This window comes from Hyla sarda, chromosome 1, assembly GCF_029499605.1.
Source record: "Hyla sarda isolate aHylSar1 chromosome 1, aHylSar1.hap1, whole genome shotgun sequence".
NCBI lineage: Eukaryota > Metazoa > Chordata > Amphibia > Anura > Hylidae > Hyla > Hyla sarda.
This window is the reverse complement of record NC_079189.1, coordinates 605,968,312-605,981,646: the sequence shown is the minus strand read 5'-3', so window position 1 is coordinate 605,981,646 and position 13,335 is coordinate 605,968,312. Positions and strand designations below refer to the sequence as shown.

General features: G+C 45.9%; 1 protein-coding gene across 1 annotated transcript in view; it reads right to left on the bottom strand.

The window, feature by feature from the left end:
* Positions 1–13,335, bottom strand: part of LOC130297799 (zinc finger protein 84-like) — a 67,669-nt gene that overhangs the window by 33,775 nt on the left and 20,559 nt on the right. The gene's annotated exons all lie outside the window — the stretch shown is intronic.

Here is a 13,335-nt window from a genome sequence, read left to right as displayed (position 1 = left end):
AGAGCTGTATATGTGTAATGTACATGTAGCTGAGTTGTATGTGTACACAGTAGAGCTGTATATGTGTAATGTACATGTAGCTGAGCTGTATGTGTACACAGTAGAGCTGTATATGTGTAATGTACATGTAGCTGAGCTGTATGTTTATACAGTAGAGCTGTATATGTGTAATGTGCATGTAGCTGAGCTGTATGTGTACACAGTAGTGCTGTATATGTGTAATGTACATGTAGCTGAGCTGTATGTGTACACAGTAGAGCTGTATATGTGTAATGTGCATGTAGCTGAGCTGTATGTGTACACAGTAGAGCTGTATATGTGTAATGTGCATGTAGCTGAGCTGTATGTGTACACAGAGCTGTATATGTGTAATGTGCATGTAGCTGAGCTGTATGTGTACACAGTAGAGCTGTATATGTGTAATGTGCATGTAGCTGAGCTGTATGTGTACACAGTAGAGCTGTATATGTGTAATGTACATGTAGCTGAGCTGTATGTGTACACAGTAGAGCTGTATATGTGTAATGTACATGTAGCTGGGCTGTATGTGTACACAGTAGAGCTGTATATGTGTAATGTGCATGTAGCTGAGCTGTATGTGTACACAGTAGAGCTGTATATGTGTAATGTACATGTAGCTGAGTTGTATGTGTACACAGTAGAGCTGTATATGTGTAATGTACATGTAGCTGAGTTGTATATACAGGGGTGTGGAAATTTAATAAAAAACTACTTGTCCATAGGACTAAAACAGAGCAAAATCTTCTTCTCCCTCATGACGATCCACTTGTCCGGCCAATTTTCGCTTTTACGCTCTCTTTTTTCCCTCCTCGCCCTATAATAGCCATAACTACCTACTATAATGATACCTTTTCATTTTTCAATAACATATTCTCCGAAACAAAAAAAATATTGGTGAAGTGAAATAGTAAAAGATAACTTAGCAAATTTGGTGGTCTTCTTTTCTACACCATTTACGGTACCTTGTGGTTGAGGTAACACGTTGTTTTGATACTTTAGGCCGCCTGATTACAGTAATACCAGATTTCTATAGTTTCAATCATGTTTTACAAATTAAAAAAAAATTCAGAACTTTGTCGAATTTTTTTAATTGACATTTTTTGACCCCTTTAGCTTTTATTACATTTTTTTTTGCATACCAGGCTGTATGAGGGCTCATTTTTTGCGCCATAACATTTTTTGTATCGGTACCATTTTGTTTACATGGTTTTATATAGGAAAAGGGGGTGATTTGAAATTTTAATATGGAAGGGGTCAATTTGTATCTTTTAAGCTTTTATTAAAGCGTACCTGTCATAGTTAAAAAAAAAAGAAGAAAAAAGTGATATGTTACTCAGGACCCAATCCTGATCATGTGCATATAATTTTTATGTGTCTCGGACCTATATATCCAGAGATATAAGCATTTATCTGCTGGTGAGTTACTTTTTCATTGTGCAGGCTGGAGGGGGCGTGTCAGTCTGTCTCCCTCACAGGAGCAAGCCTGGGCAGTCAGCCAATCAGTACTCTCTACTCTGTAACCCTTTCCTCTATGGTTTTATGCTGTGTCATGTTACACAGAGGAAGATGCTTGGAGCTTGCCTGCAGTAATCAGAAGACATTATGGGGAGTTCATAACAGGATAAAATGTATAAATATAAGAATAGATCTTCATAAAATTAGTGCAAGGATTTTTTAGATAAAAGTACAGCATTTTTATGAATACATGTTCTATCTGTTTTATCTTCTCCTAGTAAAGCTGGATGCTAATCAGCATAGCTGTCACTATGTGTGTCATTCATCTTTCACAGACTCCTGAATGTCTGATCAACTCCTTTGTCATTCAGGAGTCCGAGAAAGCTTTGACTATTTCAGCATGCTGGGAGTTGTAGTTTAGTAACAACTGAAGCTGCAATGTTTGTAAATAACTGTGTTAGAGCAGTGTTGCCTCCAGCTGTTGTAAAACTACAGCTCCCAGCATGTCCACACATCCTTTATCTGTAGTTTTGCATACACAATAGAAATCTCCTATACTGGATACCGGTATTCTTTACGGCCGGTATCCAGTATGCTGTAAAATCTAGACTAGTCTGTCTGGATAAAAGACAGGCGACCCCTAGTGGTGGCTATTTTGAGCTTGAATTTCAGGTGAAAATTAAAAATAATTTTAACAGTTGTATATTGTGAAATGGCATATTATAATGAGTCCTGCAATATATGAAAAGTTTTTAACAATGAAAGTGCCTCTTTAAACATTTTTTATGCACTTTATTAGTCCCTTAGGGGAATTTTAGGAGGAATCATTAGATTCCTCATACATAATAGAGTTCTATTGAACTCCATTGATCTGTGAGCTCTGCGATCCATTGATAGAGCCTAGTCCAAAGCTAAGTACCAGTCCATCAGGATGTACATTTACGTCCATTGTCGTTATATATTACACTCTAATATTCGACAAAAGGGGTTCTCTGAGTATTATCCCCCTTAACAACAAAGGACGTAAATGTACGTCCTGATGCACTGGTACTTAGCGCAGCAGGAAGTACATTTACGTCATGTACAAGACCGCGAGCACGGCTCCGGTGATTGCGCCATGCCGGTAATGGCGGACATCTGCGATCGCACTCATGTTCGCCATTAACCCCTCAGATGCCGTGATCAATACAGATAACGGCATATGCAGCAGTGCGGCTATTGAAATGCCTGATCCGATTGCCTGTGGCAACGCCACGAGGATCAGATCAGCTAAGATGGCGACCGGAGGTCCCCTCACCTGCCTCTGCGGTTCTCCCTTGGTCTTCTGCACTGATCGGCCTTCCAGCAGACCGGAGCAGAAGATCACCGATAATACTGATCAGTGCTAGGCCTATGTATAGCACTGAACTGCATTGGCAATCTAATGATTGCTATAGGTAGTCCCCTATGGGGACATAATAGGTTAAAAATAAAAGTAAAAATAAAAAGTGAAAAATCCCCTCCCCCCAAAATTTAAATCACCATTTTTCCCCAGTTTACTTTAAAAAAAGCGTAGAAAAATATATATATTATTGAACATATTGGTTATTACCGCATATGTAAATGTCCGATCTATCAAAATATAATATTAATGACCCCGTACAGTGAACGACATAAATGTAAAAAAAAAAAAAGAAGAAAAGCTGCTTTTTGGCCACATCACAGTAACAAAAAAAATTAATAAAAAGCGATCAAATAGTCACATATACACAAAAGTGGTAGTAAAAAAAATGAGCCCTCATACATCCCTGTATACAGAAAAATGAAAAAGATAGAGGTGGTCAAAATAGGGCGATTTTAAAACATACTAATTTTGTACAATAATAGAAAAGCTAATAATCATGGGTATCATATTAACCCCTTAAGGACTCAGGGTTTTTCCGTTTTTGCACTTTCGTTTTTTCCTCCTTACCTTTTAAAAATCATAACCCTTTCAATTTTCCACCTAAAAATCCATATTATGGCTTATTTTTTGCGTCGCCAATTCTACTTTGCAGTGACATTAGTCATTTTACCCAAAAATGCACGGCGAAACAGAAAAAAATCATTGTGCGACAAAATCGAAGAAAAAACGCCAGTTTGTAACTTTTGGGGGCTTCCGTTTCTACGCAGTGCATATTTCGGTAAAAATGACACCTTATCATTATTCTGTAGGTCCATACGGTTAAAATGATACCCTACTTATTAGGGGTGTGAATCGCCAAGAATTTGGCGATTCGATTCGAATCGCGATACCAGTGTGGCGATTCGATATATCGCGATATATCGCGATACCGTCTAGGTGACGATACATCGCGATATATCGCCCACCTGGGAGCATTCATAGATCCCAATAGACGCCGCTGTCAGCTTTGACAGCGGCGATCTAGTACTCCGGTGCTCACTTTTCTCATGTTATCCCGTCCGGGCTGCAAAATAAAATAAAACGCACTTTTCTTACCTGCCAACGAGCCCGCGGAGCTCCGGTACAGTCCGGTACAGGTGTTCGGTCCCCGGGCTGTATTCTTCTTACTTCCTGTTAGTCCGGCACGTCACATGGAGCTTCAGCCTATCACCAGCCGCAGCGATGTCCCGCCTCCGCTGATGATAGGCTGAAGCTCCATGTGACGTGCCGGGCTAACAGGAAGTAAGAAGAATACAGCCCGGGGACCGAACACCTGTACCGGAGCTCCGCGGGCTCGTTGGCAGGTAAGAAAAGTGCGTTTTATTAAAAATTCCACATCCCTAAAAGAATCGATTCAAAAATATTTTGAATCGATTCTGTATCGGCAAATGAAAAATCGCGATTATCGCGAGAATCGATTTTTTCTTACATCCCTACTACTTATATAGGTTTGATTTTGTCGCACTTCTGGAAAAAATCATAACTACATGCAGGAAAATGTATACGTTTAAAAATGTCATCTTCTGACCCCTATAACTTTTTTATTTTTCCACGTACAGGGCGGTATGAGGACTCATTTTTTGCGCCGTGATCTGAAGTTTTTATCGGTATGATTTTTGTTTTGATCAGACTTTTTGATCACTTTTTATTCATTTTTTTAATGGTATAAAAAGTGACCAAAATACGCTTTTTTGGACTTTGGAATTTTTTTGCGCGTACGCCATTGACCGTGCGGTTTAATTAATTATATATTTTTATAGTTCGGACATTTACGCACGCGGCAATACCACATATGTTTATTTTTTTACACTGTTTTATTTTTTTTTATGGGAAAAGGGGGGTGATTCAAACTTTTATTAGGGAAGGGGTTAAATTACCTTTATTAACACTTTTTTTTTGCAGTGTTATAGGTCCCATAGGGGCCTATAACACTGCACACACTGATCTCTTATACTGATCATTGTTATCCCATAGGGACCTCTAACACTGCACACACTGATCTCTTATACTGATCATTATTATCCCATAGGGACCTATAACACTGCACACACTGATCTCTTATACTGATCATTGTTATCCCATAGGGACCTCTAACACTGCACACACTGATCCCTTATACTGATCATTATTATCCCATAGGGACCTATAACACTGCACACACTGATCTCCTATGCTGATCACTGGCGTGTATTAACACGCCTGTGATCAGTGTTATCGGCGCTTGACTGCTCCTGGCTGGATCTCAGGCACGGAGCAGTCATTCGTCGATCGGACACCGAGGAGGCAGGTAAGGGCCCTCCCGGTATCCGGCCAGCTGTTCGGGACGCCGCAGTGAAATCGGGTCCCGAACAGCCCGACTGAGCAGCCGGGTCACTTTCAGTTTCACTTTAGAAGCGGCGGTCAGCTTTGACCGCCGCTTCTAAAGGGTTAATACCGCACATCGCCGCGATCGGCGATATGTGGTATTAGCCGCAGGTCCCGGCCGTTGATGAGCGCCGGGACCGACGCGATATGATGCAGGATCGCGGCGCAATCCCGCTTTATATCGCGGGAGCCGGCGCAGGACGTAAATATACGTCCTGCGTCGTTAAGGGGTTAAAGGGGGACTCCGGTGGAAAACATTTTTTTTTTTAGGTCTTCATAAGTCAACTGGTGCCAGAAAGTTAAACAGATTTGTAAATTACTTCTATTAAAAAATATTTTTCCTTCCAGTACTTATCTGCTGCTGTATGGTACAGAGGAAATTGTTCTTTTTGAATTTATTTTTTGTCTTGTCCACAGTGCTCTCTTCTGACACTCTTTTTTTTTTAATTATAAAAGTACAAAACTTATACAAAAACACAAAGCAAGCTTAACAAGCTATAACATAAATAAGAAATACACTGGTACCAAAACACAAAAACAAAACCCTGCCTAACCGGCCATCCCAGCTTTCCAAAAACCTAAAATATGCCAACCCACCGAACCAAACAAAACAACACACTCACACGCATACCAAAAATGAACATAAAAATAGCACAACTTGGCTTATCAAAATATGAAAATAAAATTAAGCACTACCTGGCTACAACTCAAAACCATCCATACTTGGGAAATACGAGAAAAAAAAAATTATATAAAAAGCACACCACTACAGGAAAAAAAAAAAAAAGCACAACTTGGCTTAGCAAAATATAAACATAAAATTTAGCACTACCTGGCTACAAAAAAATTTATAAAAATAAACATTAATAAATAAAGAAAATAATAGACCAAATAAACTGAAATAAACCAAATAAACCACGTAACAACATAATAACTGGTCCGACTGCCATAACTACTGTAATGCTATAATATAAAAAACTATATATAAACAATATACATACAAAATCACATGAACATAATAATATAAGGGGACATTTATCAATGTTTGCTTATGTATTCCTTTTTTTAAATAATTTTTTTCTTACAATTTTTTTGCTTATGTGCGATTTATTTATCAACTGCTTTCAGCCAGTTGATAAATTTCTTTCACGTAAGCAATTTTTCTTTTTTTTTTTTGCTTTGGTAGCGGCTTTTTCTGCTCCATGTCTGAGCTGGAGTAAATTTAGTAGGTTTTTTCATGCGATGCGACTTTTTTGCGACTTTCGCACTTGATAAATCTCTGAACACTGCAAGTCAAAAATCACTTTTTGCTTTGGTAAGCAAGATTTTTATTTTTTGCTTAGGACACTGCACAAGCAAAAAGTCGCAGAAAAAGAGAGTAGGTGCACGTGCGACTTTTTTGCGACAATTTTAAGCAAAAAAAAACCTACTAAATGCTTTGATAAATGTCCCCCATAGTATTTAACTAAAAATATATACACTACAGAAAACCTACAAAAACCATAGAAAACCCTACCAAAATCCCTACACTAAAACTGTACCCTCTCCCACACCACCCCTCCTGCACATGGGTCAGAGTCCATACCGTTCGTACACAAAGTCCTGTCCCTAACTGACCCATGTCAGGTCCCCAAAAGAAAAGCAAAACACCACCACCCACAAATACACCCTCCCCACCTAGCACTCCTCCCAACCAACTTACACACAAAAACGTATACATACTAATATATACACACTGAACCAAAACCACCTTAGGCCCAAGTTTGGTCGCCTGTAAGCCCTTCTTACCATATCAGCTTAAAACAAAACAAAAAGCTAGCGTGCACATGCATTAGCCCACCACCAGGAAGAAGGATGGCAGACTTGAGACATCAAAATAATTTTAAACTCTTTCCCTAACTCCCCCCCTACAATTTTCCCTAATTCTATCCCTCCATTAAAACTGACCCTGCTCTCACCCTATCACTATCCCTATAACACTGCCCCTAACCAAAATAAAGGTACTCTACCTAAAAGGTCTAGTACCTAGGGCACATCAAAAGAAAAACCTCTCCACAGGAGAGAAGCCCTACTGGTACCAAGACTGACATACTCCAAAGACCTGATCTTCCCCAGGTCACCGGTGATATTCCTACAGACCTCCACCTCGGAGAGGATTTTCTCTTGGGTCGACACTAAACACCGTGCGTTCCACGTGTAGTACCTAACCACTAAGCTAACTAAGAATAAAGTGCCCCGTCTCAGCCACCCAGGTTCCTAAATGCCCCATAAGCCCACTCCGGGTAGGTAAGGCCGTCAAGTTGACTCCAGCTGATGGAAGTGCCCACCCGGTTGTAGACCCCTATATTAAAGGGACAATGAAGCAGGAAGTGGTCCATTCTATCCAGCGTGTCCCCACACTCTTCTCGGGGACATCCCCGATCATCAGAGTTCCTACATTTCAAATTGTCCCTTACACATAGCTTCCCCTGAAAGCAGTGCCAGGCCAAGTCCCAAAACTTCTGGGGGATCCTTTTCATGTTTAAAACATACAACCCCGTCCACAGATCCCGACCTGGGCAGTCCCTGAGCGCCAGAGGCTTCTGGAAGTGGGTCAACAGAACCCGTTTGTCAAGGAACTGCCTTGACTGGGTCCTGATCTCCCACACTCCCAGACGCCACCAATGTATCACCTTCAGAGTCGGGGTAGCGTAAGCCGGAAGATATTCATGGGGTGTACGGAGGTCCTTCACTCGCCCTCCTCTCTCCCATTCCTGGAAGAAAGGCCGAAACCATTCCCTGCAGGAGAGTACCCATGGAGGAGCCCTCTCTTTCAGGAGGTTAGCGATGTTAGCTTTCAAGAAGGTGTTCGTTAAGAACACCATAGGGTTTACCATAGATAAACCCCCTAGTCTCCTCGTGCAGGACGTAACCTCCCTCTTGACTAGGTTCGCCCCCATAACAGTTGGAAAAACGGGCTGTAGATCCTAGTATAGTAAGCCTCTGGCAAGATACATACGCTGCCCAGATAGATAAACAAGGGGAGCAGGTACGATTTGATCAGGTGTACCCTTTCCCTGAGGGTCATAGACCAACCCTTCCACTGGTCCACCTTCTGAGCGGCATCCTGGAGCTTACCATCCCAGTTTTTGGTGGGATAATCATCCTGGCCAAATGTGATGCCTAAGACTTTTGCTGATTCTTGGGGCCCTGGAAGGGTGTCCTGGAGATCAAACGTGGGATCCCCCCCTCCCAGCCAGAAACTCTCACAATTGTCCCGGTTGATCTTAGACCCGGATGCCTCCGAGTAGCGGTCCACCTCCTCTCTCGAGGAGACGAAAATAGTGACATCGTCAGCGTATGCCACCACTCTATGGGCGACATCCAGCTCCGGCAGACTCATCCCGACTCCCGCCAACGGCCCACAATCTACCCTCCGGACGAAGGGATCGATTGCGAACACGTATAAAAGCGGGCTCAAAGGACAACCCTGACGGACTCCAGACCCCACCTCAAAAGAGCGGCCAGACCACCCGTTCACCAGTGGGAAACTCTCTGCCCCTGCATACAAGATCTTAAGCCAATTAACAAAAGTACTCGGTAAGCCATATCTCAGGAGGACGGACCAGAGGTACTCGTGGTTCACCCGATCAAACACTTTGGCCTGATCCAGGGACAGCAAGTACCCCTTCCAGAAACCTGCACTACTCTGCTCCACTGCCTCCCTGACACTAAGGACAGCACTTAAGGTGCTTCGGCCTGGAACAGAGCAGTTCTGAGCCCCCGAAAGGAGCCGGGGTGCAAACTTCACCAGCCGATTAAACAGTATCTTGGCCAGAAGCTTCCTGTCCGTATTGAGAAGAGCTATGGGCCTCCAATTCTCAATCCGGCTAGGATGTTTACCCTTTGACAGAAGAATCAGGGCTGACCTCCTAATTGACTTCGGCAGAGTGCCCGAGGAGAGACACTCATTGAATACCTCAGTCAAGAGGGGAGCTAAAGACTCCTTAAAGGTCTTATACCACTCGGATGTTAAGCCATCCGGACCTGGCGACTTCTTGGGGGCGAGCCCCTCGATCGCCAGTCTCACTTCCTCTTCCCTGATTTCTTCTGCCAAAACATCAAGAGAGGGGTCTACCTCTGGCTCAGGAATGGTTTCAGCCAGGAAAGCCGACATCTTGTCTCGATCCAGATCCTTCCTCCCCAAGAGGTGCAAGTAGAAGGATCTGACGACCTCCAAGATCCCTGATCTGGACCGATTCAGAGATCCTGTACTATCAATCAGTCCTGAAATGACTTTACAACTCACTGACATCTTACAGTTTCTGTAAGGGTCGGGTGAGCGGTACTTCCTGAAATCCCTCTCAAAAACCAAAGATGCGTGCCTATCATACTGACACCTCATCAGCAAGGATTTCACTCTGGAGATATCCTCTCGGCTACCTCCAATCGAGACGAGAAGCTCGAGTTTCCTCCTTAGACCCTGATACAAGCGATACCTGTTCAGGGACCTGAGGCTCGAGAGCTGGCGGAAGAACCCCGCAGCCCGCTTCTTGAATATCTCCCACCACTCTGACTTACTACTACATAGGTCCAGTAAAGGTACCTGACGCTTACCTCTGCTTCCTCCAGGAGGGATGAATTCAGCTTCCAGTAACCCTTACCCATCCGGGGGGGGTCTCTGAAACATTCAAGGAAAAAGAAATCATACAGTGATTGGAGAATTCCACCTCAACCACGGACACTGCGGAAGAGACGGCTTCCTCCTTTAAGTAAAACCTATCTGTCCTAGACCTGCGACTACCTTGATGATAGGTGAAACCCGCGTGGCCCGAGGGGCTCCGGATGGCATCCTCTAGGCGAGCTTCTCTAGCTATGCTAACCAGTGCACACTATCGCAAGTCAGCGGACAATTGGAGCCTCTCCTATCTTGGGACCTCGTGACATTATTGAAGTCCCCTCCAAAGATCACTTGCCGACTCATAAAAAGAAAGGGCTTAATCCTCATAAAGAGATCTTTACGGCCCCGCTTAGTTTGCGGGGCGTAGATGTTAATGAACCGGAGCTCTTGTCCCTTCATGAAGACATCTAAGATCAGGCACCTCCCCATTTCTAATTCTATAACCCGTCGGAATTCAACAGGAGCGGTAAAAAGGACCGCCACCCCACTATACGGCTCAGCCGCAAGAGACCAGTAGGAGGGACCGCGCCTCCACTCTCTCCTGGCTTTTACCAAGGAGGCTAGATCTGACAACCTGGTCTCCTGTAAAAAGAAAATGTCGGCTTCAACGCGGCCGAGAAAATCAAAGGCTGCAAATCTAGCCGTATTAGACTTTATGCTGGCACAGTTAATAGATGCCAGCGTCAATGGGATGAGTGCCGCCATACAGGGTGATTAAATTAGACGGCCTCACCCTTTAATTCTGTTTCCCCTTCTTCTTAGCCCCCTCATCCCCCGAAGAAGAAGAGAAGGCAGGACCGCTTTTGGACCTTTTCTTGGATTCTGATTGATCTATATGGTCCCTGTCTCCATCCGGCCCCGGTCTAGCCCTGCCCTCTGAGGAAAGTGCCTCAACAGGACAGGGCCCAGTTCCCCCCAGAGGCTCATTCTCCCTAGGCACCTCACCCTCCCCCTCCAAGGAGGGGGAGGAGATGTATCGAGGACGAGCTACCAGTTTGACAGGTCAATCAGAGGGGAGGCAGCCAGGCTTCCCCTTTGGACCTGGCCCGTAGTACAAGGAACAGAGGGCTCTGACCTTCTTTCTCCCTTTCCTTTTGCCCTTTTCTTTCTTTTTAGTCCTCTCCCCACTCTCCTCAGCCACACTTTCATAGTGGGAGAAATCAGAAGGGTCGGCCATATTGCCTTCCTCCTTGCGCAGCCTCCTGATCTCCTCATCCAGCACGTTCTCCTCCAGGGCTTCAGCGGTTTCAGGGCCTGGAGCTACCCCCCATCACCTGGGAACTCTCCAGCTCCCTACTCCTCCTACGATTTTGCTCCCGCCTTAGTTTGGCGGGGCCCTTTTTCCTTCTCACTAGCCCTGTTGCACCCCCATCCCTGCCCGTAACCTCCTCAGCCGAGGCAACTTCACAGCTTTCCTCAGCCGGAGCAGCCGCAGCACGGGCGAAGGCGCTGGGACAATGGCTAAAAGGGTGCCCGAGGACACCACAAAGGTGGCACCGGATCTGCCTGCAGGATGCGGCCAGATGACCCACCACACAAAGCACAGACTTGCACAGTACAGGCTGCGCTAAAGTGGGTGGGGCTGCCACACCTGTGACAGACCTTAGGCTGCCCCTGGTAGAAGACCTGGATCCTCTCACTTCCAAGGAAGGCGGCTGACGGAATGTGGGCAACCGTACTCCCTGAACGCTTGAGCTTGACGGAAAACGTCCAGGCCCCAGACCAGATCCCGTGCTCATCAAAGTTTTTCTTGGGCATGTCCGTCACATCCCCATACCATCCGAGCCAGGTCATGCTGTCATAACAAGAAAGCGACTTGTTACGAGTCAAAACGGTCACTTTCTTGACAGAGTTCTGACGGGAAATCGCCTTTACAGCGAAATCCCGCCAGCCGGGATCGTTCTTCGCCACTTCGTAGTTTGACCAGAAGAGTTCAAGACCCTCTGGCCGAACAAAACTGACATCAAACTCAGAAAAACCGTAGGGGTGAATCAGGGCAAAGATGTCACTTGCCCTGAATTCCATCTGAAGGAGGAGCTCAACCACTTTTGCGCAGGGTGGGCACGCATCCTCGCCCCTCCATATCAGACGGACCACATTCCTACGGTTATTGTCCTGCCCGGGTGTCGGGAGGGACCAGACCACCTCCCCATTCCGCTCTCGGAAAGCCCCCAAACCATGCCTCTCTATCCTGAAAGACAGGTCGACCTCACCCCTTCCCTCTACCTGGATCGACCTGTCACCCCTGCATAGAGCCTCCAGGAGGCGCTGTTGCAAGTTGCCTCCAGAGCCGGATGGAGACGGGGACCCTCCCTTAACCCCCGGCAGCGACATTGGCATAGCTCCTAGGAGCAGTCACTACTGGGGGAGCAGCCAGACCAGACCCAAACCCAGAACCACTAACACCACTACTCTCATCATCTTTATTTTCATTCATACCACTACTACCACCAACATTCACTCCACTGACACTCCCACACACATTCCTCTCATCCACAACACTACTACACCCATCATTCTCACATCTTGCACTCATCATCCTGCCTAACAAACTCTGGGCTGGCTGGGACTTGTAGTGTTGCTGGTCTAAGATAGGTCTTCTGTGCTGGTCTAGCTGCTGGGGTCGGCGCTTATGGCTCCTCCTCCATGGCTGAAGTCTCCTCCTGAGTCTGGGGCTGCCCCACTGGGTGCACCCCAGCTTCTCCCACAGTGCCTGTGCTTAATTTGCCCGACCGTATGGGCTCTGCAGCTGATCCAGGCGCCCGGACACCCCCCCCCCCCTCACAGTGGAGTGCCCTGCAGAACACACTGTACTCGAAGGACCGCCCCCTGACCACACAGATGCAACACTCTCTGCCACCGGTGCCCGGACACTCCCCCCCCTCACAAGGGAGTGCCCTGCAGCGTCGGTAGTGCCCACAGCACTCGGGGAACCGCCCCCCAAGCACACGGCGGCATAGCTCACCTCTGGCTTTTGGACACTCCCCCCGCCACCCTGGGGCGGTCCTGTAGTGCCAGAGCTGCCCACCATGAGCCCATCCTGCCCCTCCCTACCGGCAGGATGGGTGGGCTTGCCATCTATTGCGTCTGCAGCCTTTCCTGACGTCATGCTGTATCCTCCATGCTGGCTCCATTCCACCACAGAAACGGGGTCTGGCAGTCTGGGGGACCCAGCAGCCTGAACCAGCTTTGCAGCTGGCCCAGACTGCTGGAAAGGAACAAACACATATTGTATGGATTCCTTTGTCTTTTGCTTTTTAGCTTTCCTCTTAACTGCCACATCTTCACAGAGATCATCACCAAAGGTGAAATTCTGGAGGTGGGTTGTGCCGGCTCGATGTAACTGTCCTGAGTCCGGGTGTCACAGGGAGCAGGGACAGGCAATGCGTCCTTATCTTCCATAACCTTTACA